Genomic DNA, 24,540 nt, shown 5'->3' on the forward strand with positions numbered 1-24,540 from the left:
GTACCCATACCGGCCACCCACCTACCCCACCACAGCCCACGCACGGTCAGTCAAAAAGGGGTATCTGAGGGTTGAGGTATGGCTGGGTGGCCAGCGGGTGTGAAAACACTGTTTTCTGAACATGTTATGGGGTGGGTGGGGTAATTCACCCAGTTTAATTGAGATCGTTGGGAAAGACGGGATCCTCCAGCAGGGTCCTGGTTAAGCTGCTTAGTGCCAGTGGGGTCGATTTTGCTGCTAATCAGCATGACCATAGCTGAACCTTTTAACTTGACCAGGCTATAGACCACACCCTGTTAGCCAACCTCCAAACAGGGAATAGCACCATAAAACCCTTATGGTCTTAATTCATTCCATTCCTATTGCTTCCTCATCTTAACACAATAAAAATAAATACTCCAAAATCAATGAATGGAATCTAATAATGGATCATATAATGTCCCGATAAAACATAATGTCGTTAATTAAAAACTTCTGTCTTTTTACCATTATGTTTAATTAAATGTTTATATATTGTAGTTATTTTTCAACCTTTTACAACTCAACACTTTGACATGTCAAAAAAGGTTATAACAACGCAACAACCCACGTCAAATCAGTCTTTAAAAAAAAGCCATCAGAATTAGCCTGGTGGTCAATTCTGTTTGCGCTTTAGCCAACTGCTCTCTGTGTCCATTTGTTGGCATGCCAAAGATGTGCATGGCTTGACAACAATAGAAAAGTTGGCTACGGCACATTCACTAGGGTACCAGGAGAGATAAAAAATATGCTTTGAATGTCATTTATCTGGGACATTTTTCAACATGGTGACGGCTTTGTTATTATTCAGTTATATTTTGGTGAAACTGTTTAGATGATGGCTAGAGTTTACTTTTTAGTTTTAAAGCTGCAATATGTAACTTTTCGACTGACCTGACCAAATTCACATACAAATGTAAATTATGGATGTGTCATTCTTATTGAAAGCAAGCCTAAGAAGCGGTAGGTCTGTTCTATGTGCGCTATTGTAGGCTCGGCCCTAATTGATGTGCTCTCTGACACCTGGAGTTGCATGCCAAATGGTCAAGGAGCACAAGGAAGACAAAGGACCATGCCAAAGGACTAGTCAGCCCTTCCCCCCTCTGAGGGGCCAAAATGTATCTCTCTGTTATAGTATCTAGAGGACTGACTATTGAGTGTGATAGAATAAAACTAAATTATCCATGTTTGGTATCTATTCAAAACTTGTTCACTGAGGATAACTCTGATGCATCTATATGGATGTATGATCTCTGTGGTAACTTGTATCTGTACAGGGTGAACTCTAAATTACTCTCAAAGGGATTTTATTGTCCTCTCAGGAATTCTGTCTCATGGTCTCATTCCCTAGACAAGCCTTTAAATGCTGTGACACCCTGTGGAGATTGGGCCTTGGTGGTCAATTTACACCGTAAACTTGGTATCGTTTGATTGGTCAATGGTGGCTGGTCTTGGGTAGAAAGGTTACATTTCCATTCCATGGAGGAAGGTTGCATGATTAATTATAATTTCCTAGGCTTCTCTTTGTTCATGCTTTTTCATGTAAGGGAATCCATTCATTGTACAATGTTAATTAAATATCTGCCTTTGATATCGACAATTCTCAGACCAATTCTTTCTAGTCAACGTCAACTCATTGCCTAATGCTTGCATATATTTTAATTATCTTTATGGAGTCAGATAAACATTTTAATAGGCTAATTGCTTAGTCTTATTACGAGTCACATGTGAGGTATTTATAATATACACATATCATACATGATAAAAATTACAACCACTACACCATTTCTATGCTTCCCATTCTTAAGTTTCATTTCGTTGTCTTTTACTTTCGGTTATGTACAACAGTTTCAAACAGTTGAATGCAATATTTGTAGATGGAATAAATGGTTCTCTACACTATACTTTCTTATTTTGTCACAAACTGAAATTAAGCAAACTATTTGAATTTTAGCAACCAGGAAATGGCAACACGATTTCTACATAGTGCACCTTTAAAAGTCATATAGTGCACCTTTAAAAGACATTTAAATAATTTGTGGAATGATAAGTGAACAGTAAGCCTGCCTCAGTATCACTATCACAGCATTAGTCAGTTAGGACAGGGAAAGGGATTTTTCATAGCTCATTGAGTTGTTAGGATTACCCTACAATAGCAAAGGATTCTCTGAACAATAGAGCAGTAATGCAGCACACAGAGGAATGCACCACTGCAGCATGGCTGTTCAGATTATTACCCCAGTGCAGAGTCCTGACAGGCCAGATGCCAGCCCTATTGTGGTTTCCTCGCTCTGTATGCTCTCACATTGTTGAGGGCCAACACAGACCACAGTAATATTCTGTGCCCAGTCTTACACTATGTATTTTTTTAAATCTTTATTTAACTAGGAAAGTCAGTTAAGAACAAATTCTTATTTACAATGACGGCCTACTCCAGCCAAACCCAGACAATGCTGGGCTAATTGTGCACCACCCTATTGGACTCCCAATCAAAGCCAGATATGATACAGCCTGGATTTGAACCAGGTATGATATTGACAGCTCTTGCACTGAAGATGCAGTGCCTTAGACCGCTGCGCCGCTCAGGAACCCAAATGTATGGCCTGTCAGGAGATGACATGATGTGACTGTCAACATCAGAATTTTGTTAATTTTCATGTATGTTCCCCCTTAGACGTACCTTCCAGCCCACCTCAAAGCAACATGAGTTCCAGAATCTATCTTATAGAATAATATAATACTTGGGCCAGTGGCCAGCATTGCTGCTCTATGATCAGCGCTCATGGACCATGGCAGCCGCCAGTTGATGACAAGACTGGTGTAAGAAGACATGCTGGTGATATGGTGTGACTGACTGTCCAGTGATGAGCAAAGTGAGAGATGAGGTCATGTTACAGAAGGAGCATCTCTATCTTTTTCCTATTGCGTACCTCTTAACCTTTCCACTGCAACAGAGAGAATGCATGGGAGGAGAGATGAATGGGAGGAGAGATGTATGGGAGGAGAGATGAATGGGAGGAGAGATGTATGGACGGAGGTCAAAGTAGGGCTAAGGATACCTTTTATTTATTTTTAAAAAAAATCACCTTTATTTAACCAGGTAGGCCAGTTGAGAACAATTTCTCATTTACAACTGCGACCTGGCCAAGATAAAGCAAAGCAGTGCGACACAAACAACAACACAGTTACACATGGAATAAACAAACGTACAGTCAATAACACAATAGGAAAAAAAAGTCTATATACAGTGTGTGCAAATGGCGTGAGGTAAGGCAATAAATAGGCCATAGTAGCGAAGTAATTACAATTTAGCAAATTAACACTGGAGTGATAGATGTGCAGATGATGATGTGTAAGTAGAAATACTGATGTGCAAAAGAGCAAAAAAGTAAATAAAAACAATATGGGGATGAGGTAGGTAAGATTGGATGGGCTATTTACAGATGGGCTGTGTACAGCTGCAGCGATCCGGTAGCTGATGTTTAAAGTTAGTGAGGGAGATGTAAGTCTCCAACTTCAGCAATTTTTGTAATTCGTTCCAGTCATTGGCAGCAGAGAACTGGAAGGAAAGGAGGCCAAAGGAGCTGTTGGCTTTGGTGATGACCAGTGAGATATACCTGCTGGAGCGCGTGCTACGGGTGGGTGTTGTTATCGTGACCAGTGAGCTGAGATAAGGCGGAGCTTTACCTAGCAAAGACTTATAGATGACCTGGAGCCAGTGGGTCTGGCGACGACTATGTAGCGAGGGCCAGCCGACGAGAGCATACAGGTCGCAGTGGTGGGTGGTATATGGGGCTTTGGTGACAAAATGGATGGCACTGTGATAGACTGCATTCAGTTTGCTGAGTAGAGTGTTGGAGGCTATTTTGTAAATGACATCGCCAAAGTCGAGAATCGGTAGGATCCTCGACCTAAGGTGCTTTGCAGTGCTCTGAAGCATGGAGTGGATAGAGGCCTAAGAGATGGAAGGAGAGCTAAGGTGCATCGACAAAGGAGGGCTAAAGTGCATCAACAGAGGGAGCCGAGGGCTGATGAGAACTGAGGAGGGCTAAGGTGCATCACTGAGCTCCACAGTGCAAACAGCTGCTGGAACAAAGGGCCTTTCAGACCCTGGCAGCTGTGTGGGCTGGAAAGTCGTTTTGGATGATCACGACAAATATAACACTTCCAGGGCTAGTGCCATCTCTTTTTGATTTGTTGGCCCCTTTCCCAACGCCCCCTTCCCCTATCATAAGTGGAGGTAAACTCTGTCCCTCCATTCTCCACTATAGGCCAAATTCCATATCAACGGGAAGCTAGATGACATGATATAATTCAGAGCGTTCAGGCCAGCACTAAACTGTGTTGCGACCACACAGAGTACAGAGTGGAAACCGGTTGTGGTCTTGAGCAATAAGAGTGAAATGAGAGAAAGTGCTGAAGTGTTTTTGCTTCCTTCCGGAGTTTAGATTGATGGTTGTGACACAGTGGGTTCAGAAGCACTTTCATTAGGCCTAATTGTTTCCAGGAGACAAAAAGAACTGGCCTAGCCTATCATGAAAGAGTCAAATCAACCAGTCTAAGGGTTATTGCATGGGTCTGGACTCTGGATTCAAACCAATGACTGTATACATTATGAATGGACAAAGCCTTCGATCACGTGACACCATGAATTCCTATGTTTATTTTATTTATTTAACAAGGCAAGTCAGTTAAGAACAAATTCTTATTTACAATGACAGCCTACCAAAAGGCAAAATGCCTCCTGCGGGGACGGGATTTGGGATTAAAAAAAATCTAAAATAAAATGTAAAAAATATAGGACAAAACACATCACGACGAGAGACACCACAACACTAAATAAAGAGAGACCTAAGACAACAACATAGCATGGCAGCAACATGACAACACAACATGTTAGCAGCACAACATGGTAGCAGCACAAAACATGGTACAAACGTTATTGGGCACAGACAACAGCACAAAGGGCAAGAAGGTAGAGACAACAATACACCACACAAAGCAGCCACAACTGTTAGTAAGAGTGTCCATGATTGAGTCTTTCAATTAAGAAATTGAGATAAAACTGTCCAGTTTGAGTGTTTGTTGCAGCTCGATCCAGTTGCTAGCTGCAGCAAACTGAAAAGACGAGCGACCCAGGGATGTGTGTGCTTTGGGAACCTTTAACAGAATGTGACTGGCAGAACGGGTGTTGTATGTGGAGGATGAGGGCTGCAGTAGATATCTCAGATAGGGGGAAGTGAGACCTAAGAGGGTTTTATAAATAAGCATCAACCAGTGGGTCTTGCGATGGGTATACAGAGATAGATAGTAAAAGGGGAGTATAGAGTGCAGTGACGTGTCCTATAAGGAGCATTGGTGGCAAATCTGAAGGCAGAATGGTAAAGAACATCTAGCCGCTCGAGAGCATCCTTACCTGCTGATCTATAAATTACGTCTCCGTAATCTAGCATGGGTAGGATGGTCATCTGAATCAGGGTTAGTTTGGCAGCTGGGGTGAAAGAGGAATGTTTATGATAGAGGAAACCAAGTCTAGATTTAACTTTAGCCTGCAGCTTTGATATGTGCTGAGAGAAGGATCCCAAGTACTTGTATGAGGTGACTACCTCAAGCTCTAAACCCTCAGAGGTAGTAATCACACCTGTAGGGAGAGGGACATTCTTCCAAACCACATGACCTTTGTTTTGGAGGTGTTCCGAACAAGGTTAAGGCTATGTGAAGACTCAATAGCGCAATGAAGCCAAATTAAGTCAGTTAAGATGGCATCTCGTGGAGACATAACATGCGCAGTTTGAGCTACTCCAGGAAGTGACGTTGCAGGCTAGCTAGGAGTTGAGGAAAGACTGACTGCATCGCTTCTTGTTTTTATAAGAAACATTAATGTGTTGGAAATTCCACATTGTTTTCATAGTCAACTTACACAAAGCACTGACACACACACACACTTACCCCACCAGACATGCCACCAGTGGGCTGGACACATGAACTTTAAAAAAACGCTTTTTCTGATAAAAACGAGTTCATTGCATCCACCGTGGAGCCCTGTCTCATAATATTACCATCTGTCCCAACTGCTTGCCGTAGTTTTGAAGTAATCGCAAAAAAACTGTCTTTATTTTTAAGGCATTTTTCACCCTGCCAGCTCATATTAGTTCTATTGAGGTTTAGGTTTCAAAAAGCAAATAAAGCACTTTTGTGTGTATATACTGACATGTGTATGTACTGATTTTTCCATTCACTATAATGGAGGATCCTGTTCTCTGCTAACAATGCCTACAGTACCACAGTCGGCCTGGAACTACCAGCTTCAATGAGGGGGCAGTCGTTCTCCCCTGATTCAAACCGATGCAAGAAACTGACTTTTTGTTGCCGCAACAGTAGGATCACCTTATGTGACTTCTCTTTTAACTCTAGCCGTCCGTCCAAGCAGAGCTTCCATTTCACTCCAAGCTGGTCTGGAAAACCCATTAGAGACACTGCAGACCCCAGACTGAACATAATAAGTAGCTATGAGGTACTCTACACTATTGCAGCGTAGGAGGGACCGTAAATGCCACATGGTTACCAAAACGCAGCAGCCTTATCCTGAATCCAGGAAACCAGGCAGAATTGTTTACTTAAGCAATAAGGCACGAGGGGTGTGGTATATGGCCAATATACCACGGCTAAGGGCTGTTCTTAGGCACAACGCATCGCAGAGTGCCTGGACACAGCCCTTAGCCGTGGTATATTGGCCATATACCACAAACCCCCAAGGTGCCTTATTGCTATTATAAACTTGTTACCAACGTTATTAGAGCAGTAAAAATAAATGTTTTGTCATGGCCATGGTATACAGTCTGGTATACCACGGCTGTCAGCCAATCAGCATTCAGGGCTTAAGATAAACTGAGATTAATGAATTTAGTACTGTGGCCGTATGTAGAAAGCATCTAGGAGTAGGAGTGCTGATCTAGGATTAGTCCCCCAACCATGTAAACTTGTGTATTGTGATCTAAAAAGCAAAACTGATTCTAGATCAGCACTCCTATACTGAGACACTTGATACATATGGCCCCTAGTCACACCTAATGCAAAATTGTTACAATTATTAATCAACAGTGTTAAAAAGGGCTATTTATATAAGTCCCTCCTATCTAACAAAGGGAAAGGCTGTCTAATGAAGGATGTCCAGTGCTGGCTGCAAACCACCCAGAGACCAGTAACTTGCATGCTCTGCCACTCTTACGCCGGATCAAGCATAAATCACCTATTAAATACGGCTAATGTGTCTGAATGAGCATCTCCAACCACCTCATCTCAGTTCATTAGTCCATCTGGACATTAGTCCATCTGGACAACTACCCATCCAGAATATGAGTTCTGTTTCTGCAATAGGACATTGAGAAGCTTCATAACCTAAAATGACACTCATCTGACTGCTCTCATTTCAATAGTTCACTGAATGAAGTACACTCTTAGAAAAAAAGGTGCTATCTTGAACCTAAAACGGTTCTGCGGTTGTAATTATAAGAACACCTTTTGGTTCCAGGTAGAACCCTTTTGGTTCCAGGAATAACCCTTTTGGGTTCTATGTACATAAAACCCTTTCCACAGAGGGTTCTACATGGAACCAAAAAGGGTTATTCTATGGGGACAGCTGAAGAACACTTTTGGAAACATTTTTTCTAAGAGTGCAGGCTGGCCCCCCGAGTAGCACAGTGGTCTAGAGATCTTGGTTCGAGTCCAGGCTCTGTCACAGCCAGCCGCGACTGGGTGACCAAAGGGGTGGCGCACAATTGGCCCAGCGTCGTCCAGGTTAGGGGAGGGTTTAGCCGGCAGGGATGTCCTTGTCCCATTGCGCACTAGCGACTTGTGTGGCGGACCGGGTGCAGTGCATGCTGACACGGTCGCCAGGTGTACGGTGTTTCCTCCAACACATTGGCGTGGCTGGCTTCCGGGTTAAGTGGGCATTGTGTCAAGAAGAAGTGCGGCTTGGCTGGGTTGTGTTTCGGAGGACGCACGGCTCTCCCGAGTCAATAAGGGAGTTGCAGAGATGGGACAAGACTGTAACTACCAATTGGATACCACGAAATTGGGGAGAAAAAGGGGTAAAATAATATAAAAGAAATAATAATAATAATACATTTTAAAAAAGAGTGTAGGCTGCCTTGTTCAGTCTAAACAAAGTTGTGTTTCTCAACTGCATAAGACACCGATGATGCAGAGTAACTACCGTTGTTTATAATAAACAATGTGCTTGTCCAGAAGAGACAAATCTTCCCTCCCCACATCCCCTCTTGTGGAAGTGAGACGCCACGTGTCAATGCAAGGGATGCACACTTAGGATGCATGTATTGACTAGCTGTGTCTCTCTCTGTCTGTGTGCGTGTGTGTGTGCCTGCGTGGTGTCCTCCTGTGCGGCTCAGTTGGTAGAGCATGGCACTTGCAATGCCAGGGTTGTGGGATCAATCCCTGAGGGGAACCAGTACAAAAATGTATGTTGTCACTACTGTAAGTTGCTCTGGAATGTAACGTAAATGTGTGTGTGTGTGTGTGTGTGTGTGTGTGTGTGTGTGTGTGTGTGTGTGTGTGTGTGTGTGTGTGTGTGAACACATATTGATTACTTAATATAGTGACAGGGAGTGACCAGCTACACACTCAACCCCAAACATATGTGCACTGACCCCTGAGTAAGTCAATCCATATGCACACACAATCTCCTCAAACACACAGCCACAGACTCTCTGCTCATACACTGAATGTCATCATCCTACCTATCTTTCCGATTTGGTCCTGCCGTACATACCTACACGTACGCTACGGTCACAAGACGCAGGCCGCCTAATTGTCCCTAGAATTTCTAAGCAAACGGCTGGAGGTAGGGCTTTCTCCTATAGAGCTCCATTTCTATGGAATGGTCTGCCTACCCATGTGAGAGACGCAGACTCAGTCTCAACCTTTAAGTCTTTACTGAAGACTTATCTCTTCAGTAGGTCCTATGATTAAGTATAGTCTGGCCCAGGAGTGTGAAGGTGAACGGAAAGGCTGGAGCAACGAACCGCCCTTGCTGTCTCTGCCTTGTCGGTTCCCCTCTTCCCACTGGGATTCTCTGCCTCTAACCCTTTTACAGGGGCTGAGTCACTGACTTACTGGTGTTCTTCCATGCCGTCCATGGGAGGGGTGCGTCACTTGAGTAGGTTGAGCCACTGACGTGGTCTTCCTGTCTGGGTTGGCGCCCCCCCCCTTGGGTTGTGCCGTGGCGGACATCTTTGTGGGCTATACTCGGCCTTGTCTTCGGACGGTAAGTTGGTGGTTGTAGATATCCCTCTAGTGGTGTGGGGGCTGTGCTTTGGCAAAGTGGGTGGGGTTATATCCTGCCTGTTTGGCCCTGTCCGGGGGTATCATCGGATGGGGCCACAGTGTCTTCTGATCCCTCCTGTCTCAGCCTCCAGTATTTATGCTGCAGTAGTTTATGTGTCGGGGGGCTAGGGTCAGTCTGTTACATCTGGAGTATTCTCTTGTCTTATCCGGTGTCCTGTGTGAATGTAAATATGCTCTCTCTAATTCTCTCTTTCTTTCTTTCTCTCGGAGGACCTGAGCCCTAGGACTACCTGGCATGATGACTCCTTGCTGTCCCCAGTCCACCTGGCCATGCTGCTGCTCCAGTTTCAACTGTTCTGCCTGCGGCTACGGAACCCTGACCTGTTCACCGGACGTGCTTGTTGCACCCTCGACAATTACTATGATTATTATTATTTGACCATGCTGGTCATTTACGAACATTTTAACATCTTGACCATGTTCTGTTATAATATCCACCCGGCACAGCCAGAAGAGGACTGGCCACCCCTCATAGCCTGGTTCCTCTCTAGGTTTCTTCCTAGGTTTTTGGCCTTTCTCAGGAGTTTTTCCTAGGGAGTTTTTCCCAGCCACCGTGCTTCTTTCACATGCATTGCTTGCTGTTTGGGGTTTTAGGCTGGGTTTCTGTACAGCACTTTGAGATTTCAGCTGATGTACGAAGGGCTATATAAATAAATTTGATTTGATTTGATTTGATTTGATCAGTATGTGAGATCTATATGAGTGAGTCACAACAACTGAGTACATACACACAAGCATCAACATGCATATTCCCTGGTCCTGCTTTTCTTTCTCTCTGAGTCAGTTCAGTTATTCACTGATAGAGACTGAGGGCATGCTTAGGTTTGCTTTGATATCAGGCTCAGCCTCACCTAGTGTGTTTTATTCACCTCACCTAAGGCATGAGTTACAGGTCTCTCACCCGTCTCCCTACTTCTGACACCATGGAATAGGTACAAGCCCTTACCTCAGCTACTAAACACAGGCACAAGACCAGATATCAAATATATAGCTATTAAAAATGTGCACAACACTACAGCTGCCATCAAGCTTAACATAGCCTATCATGCCCCAGACTGCCCAACAACAATCCTCCTAGGAAATCCCTAAAGCAAGTATTTAGAAAGCAATTCAAATAGCTTTCTGACACAGAGCTCGATCTGTAATCTAAAGCTTTTTTCAGCTCATGTTTTATAACTACATTAATTATGACTTTTCCCATATCAGACATACTACTGTATAAATCTGCTATTCTTTCATCATAACAAGGCAAACAGTTATAACTACGTTTACCAAGTCAATAACAGTATTATAATGCATCAAAGGTTTCTGAAAACGTTCCTAAAACGCCAGAATTGCAGAACTAAATCAGCAAAAAGTACAGAGAACTCAAACTAAAGGGAGATAGGTGCATACTGCAAATGTATAAATCATGGTAAAAAATGCACATCCTTTCAGAAATTGCTGGAGACAGTTTGGTATCATGCTTTGCTTTCACATCAGTGATGCTTCACTGGAACACAACTTGAAGTTGTTTAAGGCAGGGATACAAAACAAAATCATACAGTAAAGTGATGTTCAGCACTAAGGTGTGATATCTGGTTATGGCAGGTCAGTTGTGTAATGTTAAAGTTCCTTCCCGCCAGTAATCCTCTGACCATGGTGTCTACATCAAAGCTTGCACAAATAAATAGCCTAATACTAATTTAGCCTAATACATAAGCCTGCGTTACTATGTTTACTATTTACAATGTTAGAATAAATTATTGAAATCAATTATCCAATGTGAATATTTATTGATTTAGTTAGTTATAAACAGTTATAAACCAGTTGCATGTTATAAGCAACCATGCTGACAGTAATTGAGGGGTGATAGGTAGTTGTAGGTGTGCGCAAGGACCATGCAACTGGCCATGCGTGTTTGGTTTTGAGAGCTTGACAGCTTCAATATACTCAGAATCTTACGTTTGCAAATAGCTTTTGGGATAGTTGTTCATTCAGGAAAGCATAGGACGTCATTAAAGTTGATAACAGGGAAAAGTTCATCACTGTTGATCTGAAGAACTATTGTGTGTGCATTGGAAGAACATGGCAAAACAAAAGCCAATGCACTTTTTGTTTGTTCTGTCACTTGGAACAATACAGCCGATCACAAAATATCAGACATATTCTGCTGGCCGGCAGGGATGTTCATATTCTGTGCCCTGTTTTGCATCCTTGCAGTGCGGGGTTGTGAGCCGGGGACACAGCAATTATTTATCCCAGAGATGTTCAGAAAAAAATGCAGATGATATTACATCATTTCTTTTCATAAAACAATTACTATGTAGGCCTAATATAACTTTTCTTTCTGTACGCTAGTATAAGATGTTTCACAACGTTTAATGCTTAAAGAAGAACTCTGACGTACCATGCAGAATATCCAGAAATCTCAAAGTAAACTTTGTTGTAAATTGTAGCTTGCTTGCCTTGCAGTGGTTCGAATGGATGCGCTATGTATCCTTTCCTGGAAAAACCCCTCCGCGTCCTTGGAAAACAACGTTAGATGTCAGGTAACAGAATTTGCCGAGTTTATGAATAGTGAGTCCACTACTATTGCGATATGTTTTAAAGTTTTAAATACCTATCTCCGTTTTCACTAGGCACTTCATTTTGGGGGTTGGTCTTGTGGTGGGAGGAGGCTGCGAGGTAAACTAGCTAGCTACATCAGTCAACAGATTGGTTTTCATTGGAGAAGAGCAGACAGTTGCTGCTGTCATTCCAGTGAAAGTATAATTATGGTCCAAACAGATTGCACATTATGACATTAAGCAAACACAATATAGGCTAATTGAACTATGAAATTAATTAAAAAGTATTGTTATAATTGGGTTTAATAATGATTAATAATGAATATTAAAATTATAATGTTTGGTTCTCTTTATAAGCAGCATTTTCCAATGTTGTTGTCGTTGTTTAATTTTTTTACACTCAACACATAATAAGTAATTAGTTGTAATGACCTCTCCCATCAGGAAGTTGAAAAGGTTTGGCATGGGCCCTCAAATCCTCAAAAAGTTATACAGCTGTGGTACCAATTTGTAAGTCGCTCTGGATAAGAGTGTCTGCTAAATGACTTAAATGTAAAATGTAAATGTATAGCAACAGCACTGCCCTCGGTTGCATGGCCCTCCATAACCCACTGTCCCAATACTTTTGGAGCTCACTGTATATTTATTTTCCCTTTTATTTAACTAGGTAAGTCAGTTAAGAACACATTCTTATTTTCAATGACGGCCTAGGAACAGTGGGTTAACTGCCTTGTTCAGGGGCAGAAAAACAGATTGTAACCTTGGGATTCGATCTTGCAACCTTTCGGTTACAAGTCCAAGTATAACCTGATGCCTAGTCACCTTACCCCTATACATTTCTACCTCTATAACTCCAGCATCCCTGCACATTGTAAATATGCTATTGGAACTGACCCTGTATATAGTCACCTTACCCCTATACATTTCTACTTCTATAACTCCAGCATCCATGCACATTGTAAATATGCTATTGGAACTGACCCTGTATATAGTCACCTTACCCCTATACATTTCTACCTCTATAACTCCAGCATCCCTGCACATTGTAAATATGCTATTGGAACTGACCCTGTATATAGTCACCTTACCCCTATACATTTCTACCTCTATAACTCCAGCATCCCTGCACATTGTAAATATGCTATTGGAACTGACCCTGTATATAGTCACCTTACCCCTATACATTTCTACCTCTATAACTCCAGCATCCCTGCACATTGTAAATATGCTATTGGAACTGACCCTGTATATAGTCACCTTACCCCTATACATTTCTACCTCTATAACTCCAGCATCCCTGCACATTGTAAATATGCTATTGGAACTGACCCTGTATATAGCTTCTTACTTTCTCATGTTCTTCTTATTTTTAGTGTGTTTTTGTTCTACTTTATGTTATTTTTAGTGCTGCATTTACAGTTGAAGTCGGAAGTTTACATACACTTAGGTTGGAGTCATTAAAATTTGTTTTTCAACCACTCCACAAATTTCTTGTTAGCAAACTATAGTTTTGGCAAGTCGGTAAGGACATCTACTTTGTGCATGACACAAGTCATTTTTCCAACAATTGTTAACAGACAGATTATTTCACTTATAACTCACTGTATCACAATTCCAGTGGGTCAGAAGTTTACATACATTAAGTTGACTGTGCCTTTAAACTGTCACGTCTGATTGGACTGGCGGATAGGCGGAATCAAATGCAGGAGACAGAGGTGCTGGAGGTGAGTGTCTTTTAATACAACTGACACACACAAACGCCGAAAAGCACAGGGCGCTATACAAAGTTCACGCATTTTTAACTGCGCCCATAAAACACAAAATATAATTCCAAGGCGCAAAAAGGCAAGGAGCGCAGCCCGGTAAATCCCTCGACAAAACTGTCGGTAACACAACGTAGACAATAAACAATCCCGCACAAAATCCCAACTGAAAACACACATTAAATAAGCCCCCACTAATGACATACACAAAACAGGTGCGGAACAGACAGACAAAACTAAACGACAGAAACAACGATCGGTGGCAGCTAATAGGCCGGCGACGACGACCGCCGAGCGCCGCCCGACCGAGGAGGGGCGCCACTTTCGTTGGATCCTGTGACATAAACAGCTTGGAAAATTCCAGAAAATTATGTCATGGTTTTAGAAGCTTCTGATAGGCTAATTGACATCATTTGAGTCAATTGGAAGTGTACCTGTGGATGTATTTCAAGGCCGACCTTCAAACTCAGTGCCTCTTTGCTTGACATCATCGGAAAATCAAAAGAAATCAGCCAAGACCTCAGAAAAAAAATTGTAGACCTCCGCAAGTCTGGTTCATCCTTGGGAGCAATTTCCAAATGCCTGAAGGTACCACGTTCATCTGTACAAACAATAGTATGCAAGTCTAAACACCAAGGGGCCACGCAGCCGTCATACTTCTCAGGAAGGAGATGCGTTCTGTCTCCTAGAGATGAACACACTTTGGTGTGAAAAGTGCAAATCAATCCCAGAACAACAGCAAAGGACCTTGTGAAGATGCTGGAGGAAACAGGTACAAAAGTATCTATATACAAAGTAAAATGAGTCCTATATCGACATAACCTGAAAGGCCGCTCAGCAAGGAAGAAGCCACTGCTCCAAAACCACCATAAAAAAGCCAGACTACGGTTTGCAACTGCACATGGGGACAAAGATCGTACTTTTTGGAGAAATGTCCTCTGGTCTGATGAAACAAAAATAGAACTGTTTGGCCATAATGACCATCATTATGTTTGGAGTTAAAAGGGGGAGGATTGCAAGCCGAAGAACACCATCCCAACCGTGAAGCACGGAGGTGGCAGCATCATATTGTTGGGGTGATTTGCTGCAGGAGGACCTGGTGCATTTCACAAAATAGATGGCCTCATGAGGAAGGAAAATTATGTGGATCTATTGAAGCAACATCTCAAGACATCAGTCAGGACGTTAAAGCTTGGTCGCAAATGGGTCTTCCAAATGGACAATGACCCCAAGCATACTTCCAAAGTTGTGTCAAAATAGCTTACGGCCAACAAAGTCAAGGTATTGGAGTGGCCATCACAAAGCCCTGACCTCAATCCCATAGAACATTTGTGGGCAGAAGTGAAAAGGCGTGTGCGAGCAAGGAGGCCTACAAACCTGACTCAGTTACACCAGCTCTGTCAGGAGGAATGGGCCAAAATTCACCCAACTTATAGTGGGAAGCTTTTGGAAGACTACCCGAAACATTTGACCCAAGTTAAACAATTTTAAGGCAACGCTACCAAATACTAATTGAGTGTATGTAAACTTCTGACCAACGGGGAATGTGATGAAAGAAATAAAAGCTGAAATAAATCATTCTCTCTTCTATTATTCTCACATTTCACATTCTTGAAATAAAGTGGTGATCCTAACTGACCTAAGACCGGGAATTTTTACTAGAATTAAATGTCAGGAATTGTGACAATCTGAGTTTAAATGCATTTGGCTAAGGTGTATGTAAACTTCCGACTTCAACTGTATGTTGATTACTGCATTGTTGGGTTTGGAGCTTGCAAGAAAGGCATTTCACTGTCCTTGTGCGAGCTCTCCCTCAAGGTGTTGTTCCTTGGTTTTCTCGCTTCATGCCATTGATGAAGCCTACCAATGTCTACATGTTTAATACATGACTGTTTTATTAGCTTTGACTGGTCTAAAAAATAGAAAGGTGGGATTAGTCAAATGTTCCATGTGCTCCCCTCCTCCCAGATAGCTATCATCTAGCAAGCATACATCACTGTGTGTATGTGTGTGTGTGTATATTGATATTATTAGCTGCATATATCTGTACCTACCTCGTCAACTCGTCTCGTATCTCTGAACAAACATATCTGTTTTGCTTTGATGTGATATCATCTCTCCACAGAGAGGGAGATGCTATATGGCAGGGTACAACACAAATGTCAGAGAGATGATTTGCCACTAATGAGCCGGTACCTGTGACAAGAGGGGAGGAAACTTTGTTTCGGAACACCTTGATGCCTTCACAACAACACTGATGTGTCGCTTCTGAGAGTTGACAAGCTAACGCTCAAAGGGCTCAAATCATTTTACGTCTCATACATATGTATGTATGTATGATGACAGTGAAAGGCCTGCTTATATTGTTGTATGTTTATTTGGTGTTCAATGTTTGGGCTGAGGGTAGGCCGACATCTCAGACAGAGAGAAAAATTAAGTGTGAATAAGAAAATAAAAATAGCATGATATCTTCTAATTTCAGGGAAGTAAAAGTAGTACTATAGTTAGTAGCCTATTAGACAGCAGTAAAAAATAAAATACATTGAGAATTGGCTAAAAAGGGGCAGAGGGGCTGGGGTGAAGTAATGAATTCTGTACATTTTAATATAAACCCGAAGAGTAAGGAAATACATAACCCCTGACCTCTGTCTCACAAAGAGTGAGTATGTATTATGTGAGTTATGTATGAGCAACATGAAAAAGGCTTCAAAAGTTGACCATTGGACAATAGCTCACAGTTTGAATATAGTGAAAAAGTGAAGGACTACACAACATAACTGCACAGCATGTTCATCTTGTGCAGAGAAAGAAAATCCCAAATAATGACAGAGACTATTGATTGTTGATAGATATATCAGAATCACTTTATTCACCAAGTACATTTAACCGGAATTTAACTCAGTGAAGTGGTGCTGCCGTCAACAGACAAAATATGCAAACAGAATATAGATGTCCACAAGTTAACAAAAACAGTAAACACACGAGCAGTGACCAAAACACTGTGGCTGCCTCACTGAGTGCCCAAATTTTGTCAAACAATTTATGGAAACTAACAGTATATTAAATGCATGGTCCTTGCACGTCAGTTCTCCAGTTAGCCTTCGGCAGAGTAGTTTCTGCACCACACATAATGTAGGTAATACTGCCCTCCTGTGGCTGTTTCCAAATAGCACTCCTCCTGATTCATATAAAGATGCAGCCCAACAATGTTTTCCTCATCCTTCTATCGTCATTTCAGTACTGTATTGTCAGACAAATGCTCATGTATTTTGTGGTTATTCAAAGCACTATTGGTAAGTTCGAATAAGTACTGTTTGTGTTTAAGAGGCACTTACAAAGAAACTTTGCTGAATGAACATTAATTACTTTCATTCCCTATGAAACGCCATTACCACATGTTGAGAGCAGTTCCTGACGTGTCCACATAGAATGGAAAGCTCAGAGTTAGATCTTTATTTGAGTGATGTTCCCATTTATTGTAGAATACAAAATACAGAGTTCCAATACAAAATATGACCTTACAAACGGGATGAGATTCATTCCATAAGCTTTCTAGTGAGACAGTTAGAACCGTGCTCTCTCCTCTTACCTTTGCTAACACTTCCTGGTAAAAATTATTATTATTTTTACACCTTTATTTAACCAGGATAGTCAATTAACACATTCATTTTTACAATATCAAAAGGCCTGGCAAGAGGCAAAATGCCTACTGTGGGGACAGGGGATAACCATTTGTGGTTTCATGGTGGGTAGAAAAGGAGTTGGATGCAGTTGAATCAGTAAAGGTAACCTGTAATGGACTTTCCCCCCCCCCTTTTTTCTTTTTTTTCTTCTGACCAGAGGGAGTGGGCGCTCTGTCACGTCACTTGGGTCAAGATCTGATTCTTGCTTTGCTCTTAGGAACAGGGCACCATTGAAAGGAGTGATTTCTGGGGTAGCGTTAAGTGTGGAGGTGGAGCATTGAAGTTGAAGATTCCTGATGTTTATGACGCCTGCCGTTTGGTGCGACGCAGACCTGGTGGTGAGCGTGGGAGTGAAACAGAGGAGTCACAAGGTCATGTTAGAATATATCAGTTATCCTGTTAGAGCTTTTGTGGTGAATCCACTGCTCTGTTTCAGGTTCCAAAGGTTTATGGTCATGTCGCAGCAGTGTGTAGGAGGGAGATTCCAATATGTGGGAAGTGTGCAGGACTCATGGGACAGATGATTGTGTAGTTTCGGTGGATAAAGTGGTGTGTGTCAATCAACTGTAGGGGTGCATATGATGCTGGGTAGTTAGAGCCAGAGTTGTGCAGAAGGTGTCGTATGCTGAGGCAGTGAAGAAAGTAGAGGATGGGTCAAGGGTGAGGAATTCTGAGAGGATCCCTGTGAATAGTAGATCTGTGCCAGCACAGAGGGATAGACCAATGAGTGATATATGCTTCAGTAAGGTTGGCTTCTTAGCGTTCATAGCAAGGGTTATCAACTGTACCGCAGAAATGGAACGTAAATGACAGAAAATACACTACAAAAGTATGTGGACACCCCTATAAATTTGTGGATTCGGCTATTTCAGCCACAACCATTGCTGACAGGTATATTTAAAAAAATAGAGCACGCATCCATGCAATCTCCATAGACAAACATTGGCAGTAGAATGGCCTGTACTGAAGAGCTCAGTAACTTTCAGCGTGTCACCATCATAGGATGCCACTTTTCCAACAAGTCAGTTCGTCAAATTTCTGCCCTGCTAGAGCTGCCCTGGTCAACTGACCTTATTTTGAAGTGGAAACATCTAGGAGCAGCAACAGCTCAGCCATGAAAGTGGTAGGCCACACAAGCTCACAGAATGGGACCGGTGAGTGCTGAAGCGAGTAAAAATCGTCTGTCCACGGGTTGCAACACTCACTACCGAGTTCCAAACTGCCTCTGGAAGGAACATCAGCACAATAACTGTTCATCGGGAGCTTCATGAAATGGGTTTCTATGGCCAAGCAGCCGCACAAAAGCCTAAGATCACCATGTGCAATGCCAAGCGTCAGCTGGAGTGGTGTAAAACTCATCGCCATTGGACTCTAGAGCAGTGGAAACGCGTTCTCTGGAGTGATGAATCCGCTTCACCATCTGGCAGTCCGACGAATGAATCTGGGTTTGGAGGATGCCAGGAGAACGCTACCTGCCCCAATGCATAGTGCCAACTTTAAAGTTTGGTGGAGGAGGAATAATGGTCTGGGTCTGTTTTTCATGTTTCGGGCTAGGCCCCTTAGTGGAGGAGGAATAATGGTCTGGGTCTGTTTTTCATGTTTCGGGCTAGGCCCCTTAGTTCCAGTGAAAGGAAATCGTAACGCTACAGCATACAATTACATTCTAGACAATTCTGTGCTTCCAATTTTGTGGTAACAGTTTTGGGAAGGCCCTTTCCTGTTTCAGCATGACAATGCCCCCGTGCACAAAACGAGGTACATACAGAAATGGTTTGTTGAGATCGATGTGGAAGAACTTGACTGGCCTGCAAGGAGCCCTGACCTCCTCAACCCCATTGAACACCATTGGGATGAATTGGAACGATGACTGCGAGCCAGGCCTAATCGCCCAACATCAGCGCCAACCTCACTAATGCTCTTGTGGCTGAATGGAAGCAAGTCCCCGCAGCAATGTTCCAACATCTAGTGGAAAGCCTTCCCAGAAAAGTGGAGGCTGTTATAGCAGCAAAGGGGGGACCAACTCCATACTAATGCCCATGATTTTCTAACATCTCATTCTAAAAACAGTACTTAGGGATAGGAGATTTGACTTCAGAAGAGTTACAGCGTGTGTTCTGTGGCAGTGTCGCGTCCACTCAGGTCGTTGGCCTGGGGTAGGGTCAGAGAGGGTTAAAGTAGTGGAATAAGGTGATGGGTTTTAATGAGTATAGGGTTAGATGGTAGGGTAATTAAAATACATGTATATTTTTTATTTGGTTTATTTTCCCGGTTCCCATTTCGTATCACAAATTGTAATGGCTCTATACTATAGTTCAGTTGGGGGCAGTAATGCAACATATGGATGTCGTCCAGGTTTGGCCATCATTGTAAATAAGAATTTGTTCTTAACTGACATGCCTAGTTAAATAAACGTAAAGAAAAAATATAATAAAATGCCAACTGCCGTTAAACCTCACCAAAGAAAACGCTGGCAACAGCATAAATACAACAGCAAACAAACAGTGAATGAGTGTGTGTGTGTGTGTGCATGCAGGCATGTGTGTGAGGTAAAACAACATGTGTACCTGAACCAGTATCTCTGAATCAGTATCTGTGCATTTAGAGACCTCTAACTCACAGAAAGATCTGATTCAAACTCCCATTCACCAGCTCTGCAAGTGTTAAAATATGTTAGTTGATCACCAAATATGGAGTGTCGCTGAGCAACTCTCTTAATTTACTCCCGTTACAGCCGGTATGTACTTCCAAAAAAGGTCAAAATAAAAATGTGCAAGTAACCAAAAAAATTGTTCTGACACCTCCAATGCTGTTGTAGACTAACGACCGATGCATGACAGTAATGAGTGATTGGAGGTGCCGAATAGGCTTTTTTTCAGTTGTTTCTACATTTCTATTTTGGAAGTACCAGTGAAAGAAAAATTACTCAACTGTCATACTTGAGTAAAAGTAAAAATACTTTTAATAGAAAATGACTCAAGTAAAAGTGAAAGTCAACCAGTAAAATACTACTTGAGTAAAAGTCAAAGTATTGTACTTATGTGTCAAAAGTCAAATGTAATTGCTAAAGCATACTTAAGTATCAAAAGTAAAAGTCTAAATAATTTACAATTCCTTATATCAAACAAACCAGATGGCACCATTTTCTTGTTTTTATCTATTTATGTGTAGCCAGGGGCACACTCCAACACTTGGACATAATTTATAAACAAATCATGTGTGTTTAGTAGGTCCGCCAGATCAGAGGCAGTAGGGATGATCCGGGATGTTCTCTTGATAAGTGGATGAATTGCACAATTATCCTTCCCTGCTAACTATTCAAAATGTAACAAGTATTTTGGGTGTCAGGGAAAATGTATGATGTATAAATGACATTATTTTCTTTGGAAATGTAGTCAAATAAAAGTTGTCAAAAATATAAATCGTAAACTAACGTACTTATACCCCCCAAAAAATATTACTTTAAAGTATTTTTACTTAAGTACTTCACACCACTTGAAGGACATACCGGCCGTAACGTGAGTAAATGAAGATAGTTGATCAGCAAACTCCATATTTGGTGATCAATTTACGTATTTTGACATAGCGCTTGCAGAGCTGATGGATGGAGTTTGAATCTGAGCTTGTTAGAGAGGTCTCTAAGCACAGATACTGGTTCACTGTGTGCCTACATGCAGAAAGGAACAGGTGAAGCGAGAGGTTTTAGTCTGCCCAAAATCTGAAAATAAGGAATTAGGAATTTTTGTATGGAGGTCAATGAGATTGTCAAATTCGGTAAACAAAAAATGAATTTCCAAATTTGATACATGAGGCTTCTTTGATTGAATAGAGCACGTGTCAAACTCATTCCAAGGAGGGCCGAGTGTTTGCGGGTTTTCGCTCCACCCTTCTTTTTCTTCTTTAAGGTTTAAGGGCAGACTACACCTATTGGTGTATTGCCGCCACATACTGTACAATCAATTAACATGACCACCCCATTCCACTATTTAACCCCATCTAATCCTACTCCTACGGTCTGGGAGGAAAGAACACTACCATTCAACACCCTCTACAATTTAGTTTCAGTAAAATCTCACATCCCAAGTACTTCTCTGCAGCTGCCTCCACGACCACGATTTTCTGTGACTTACATTCCATTTCTGCAGTACAGTTGACAACCATGGCTATGGATGCTAAGAAACTCACCTTACTGAAGCACATATTATTCCCTTTACTCTCTATTGCTCTTCACTGCTTCAGCATACGACACTTTCAGTACTACTCTGACACTGGCAACCTCAACCTGCATTTCTCTCACTGGACACGATCTCCAGCCCCTCCGATCTCCAGCCCCACAGCTAACACATACAACTTTCTCCACCGATACTACATATTCCTTCATCTCATGCCCACTTCACACATCTAGGAATCTCCCTCCTACACACTGCTGCAACATGACCATAAGCTTGGACCAAAAACGCTGTAGTATTTTTGGATAACTGACACATCCTAACTTGACCTTGTCGGTCTTCTCCATTTCACCACGCACTCCACCGGGTCCACGTCGCACCAAACGCAGGGCATCACAGATACCAGGAATCTTCCATTTCATCTGATCCTCCTCAACACTTAATGCCACCCCACATTACCACTACTTCCAACGGCGCCCTGCTCTGAAGAGCAAAGCAAGTCACAGCGCCACTCCCTCTGGACAGAAGAATCACAATAAATCATCACGAGTCCATTTGAGTTACTTTCACCGACTCAACAGTCCCCAACCTCTTCTCCACCCAATCTGACACCACATATGGATCAGCCAGAAAACAAGGATCCATTCTCTCCACAAATCCCAGAATCATCCTTGTCATTATCGGGAAGAGGCTCAAACTCAACGGTCCTCACCGCACCTGGCCCCAAGTATCCTCACTCTTGTCAGGTTACATCTCTAAGCTACTGGAGCACGTATCCCTCTTTTGGCACTTGGCGCCAACCTTCCTCACCCCACCGCTATCCTTTACACTCAGCTCCTTCTCTGCGGTCATCACTACACATTCCAGCGCAGTTAATTAATCCTCACTCTCGTCATGTTAAATTTCCTTCTGTCGCTCTTGTTAAAGTTCTGTGTAATCCTCCATTCCATATTCACTCAAAACATAATCCACTTTTCTCCTTTTTTTCTTGTCGGGGGATTTTCTCCTTCATAAAATCTTCCAGAAGGCTTGTGCAATCCCCCACTCCGTATTTACTCATAATATGTTCCACGTTCCTCCTTTCATTCCTGTCCACCATCTTACCGCCGACATCCATCTTCCTTCGAGCAGTGAGTTCTTCCCTTCTTTTTCTTTGATGAGATTTAACAGAGGTTGGCATCCAATAAATGTTGCATTACCGCCACCTACTAGACTGGAGTAACTCCCTTATACTTATACTAAACAAATACCCTACACTCACTAAAAACCTGTCACTTCACCTATTTAAATCCATCTAGTCCTACTTCAGGCCAACAGCCTGAAAGGACAGGACAGGACACCACAACTCAACACACCCTGTAACTCTTCTGACGTTAAGTCTAGCAAATACCTCTCTGTAGCTGCCGCCACATCCTCAATTTTCTGCGACTTACATTCCATCCCTGCAGTACAGTTGATAACCATAGCTATAAACGCTATAAATGTAATCTTACTGAAACATATATCACTTGTTGGCCTATCCCTCTGTACTGGTTAAGATCTACTACTCACACCACTCCTCTCAGGATCCCTCCCTCTGTACTGGTACAGATCTACTACTCACACCACTCCTCTCAGGATCCCTCCCTCTGTACTGGTACAGATCTACTACTCACACCACTCCTCTCAGGATCCCTCCCTCTGTACTGGTACAGATCTACTACTCACACCACTCCTCTCAGGATCCCTCCCTCTGTACTGGTTAAGATCTACTACTCACACCACTCCTCTCAGGATCCCTCCCTCTGTACTGGTACAGATCTACTACTCACACCACTCCTCTCAGGATCCCTCCCTCTGTACTGGTACAGATCTACTACTCACACCACTCCTCTCAGGATCCCTCCCTCTGTACTGGTACAGATCTACTACTCACACCACTCCTCTCAGGATCCCTCCCTCTGTACTGGTACAGATCTACTACTCACACCACTCCTCTCAGGATCCCTCCCTCTGTACTGGTACAGATCTACTACTCACACCACTCCTCTCAGGATCCCTCCCTCTGTACTGGTACAGATCTACTACTCACACCACTCCTCTCAGGAACCCTCCCCCTTGACCCATCTTCCTCTACTTTCTTCACTGCCTCAGCATACGACAATTTCTGCACTACTCTAACCCTGGAAGCCTCAACCTGTCCCTCTCGCACGGGACATTTCTGATCCCCAGCCCCATGGGCACCCCTACAATTAACACATACCACTACTTTCCCCAATGCTACACATTCCTTTGTCTCATGCCCTTCTGCACACTTCTCACACCTAGGAACCTCCCTCCTACACACTGCTGCCACATTAGCTTGACACCTGTAAAAACGTAATTTATTCGGCACAAAAGCTTGTACCTGATAACTTATATATCCTAACATCACTTGGTCTGGTAAAGACTCAACATCAAAACTCAAAAGAGCAGACGACTCTTCTGTTTCACCACTCACGCCACCCTGTATGCGTTGCACCAAACGACAAGCATCACAAACACCGGGAATCTTCCCCTTCAAATTGGTGAACTTTCACATTTACCGCTACCCCAGTAATCACTCCTTACATCTCTTGTCCCAATTCGTTTAACCAATTCAAGCTCACCCTCTTCTTCCCGCTCTCTCTGACCTCCTCTGCCTCTCTTTTTTCCTCCATTCTGCCACCATAATCCAAGTATATGTCTCCTCATGATAATGCTGTCCTTCTTCTGACATACATCTTGTTCTTGCCCAGCTGATTTAAATCCAAACCCTTCGTTGTGGTGTGTGCATTTTCTTTTTCCGGCCACCCTCTCAAGTTCTTCCCAGTCCACCATTGTACTTGATGGATGGTTTAAGGTCCCTAATTAGTAAGGAACTCCCATCACCTGGTTGTCTAGGTCTTAATTGAAAGGAAAAAAATGTTATTGAGGTTTTGTAATGGTTAGGTTGTTAAGAATGCACTGATATAAGTGGACGCATGTGGCATTTCTGCTA

At 42.6% G+C, this 24,540-nt stretch overlaps 1 protein-coding gene across 4 annotated transcripts in view; it reads right to left on the reverse strand.

Moving 5' to 3' along the window:
- LOC115158578 (transforming growth factor beta receptor type 3) overlaps positions 1-12,023 on the reverse strand; it is a 151,229-nt gene extending 139,206 nt beyond the window's left edge. For 3 of the 4 annotated variants that reach the window (XM_029707702.1, XM_029707704.1, XM_029707703.1), the window contains exon 1: positions 11,771-12,011. The gene's annotated coding sequence lies outside the window, so the exon portion shown is untranslated. Of the gene's footprint in view, positions 1-11,770 lie in introns of all 4 variants that reach the window. The other variant, XM_029707701.1, reaches the window with a different exon arrangement.
- Positions 12,024-24,540: the final 12,517 nt, after the last annotated feature.

Source organism: Salmo trutta, chromosome 22 (genome assembly GCF_901001165.1).
Source record: "Salmo trutta chromosome 22, fSalTru1.1, whole genome shotgun sequence".
Classification (NCBI taxonomy): domain Eukaryota; kingdom Metazoa; phylum Chordata; class Actinopteri; order Salmoniformes; family Salmonidae; genus Salmo; species Salmo trutta.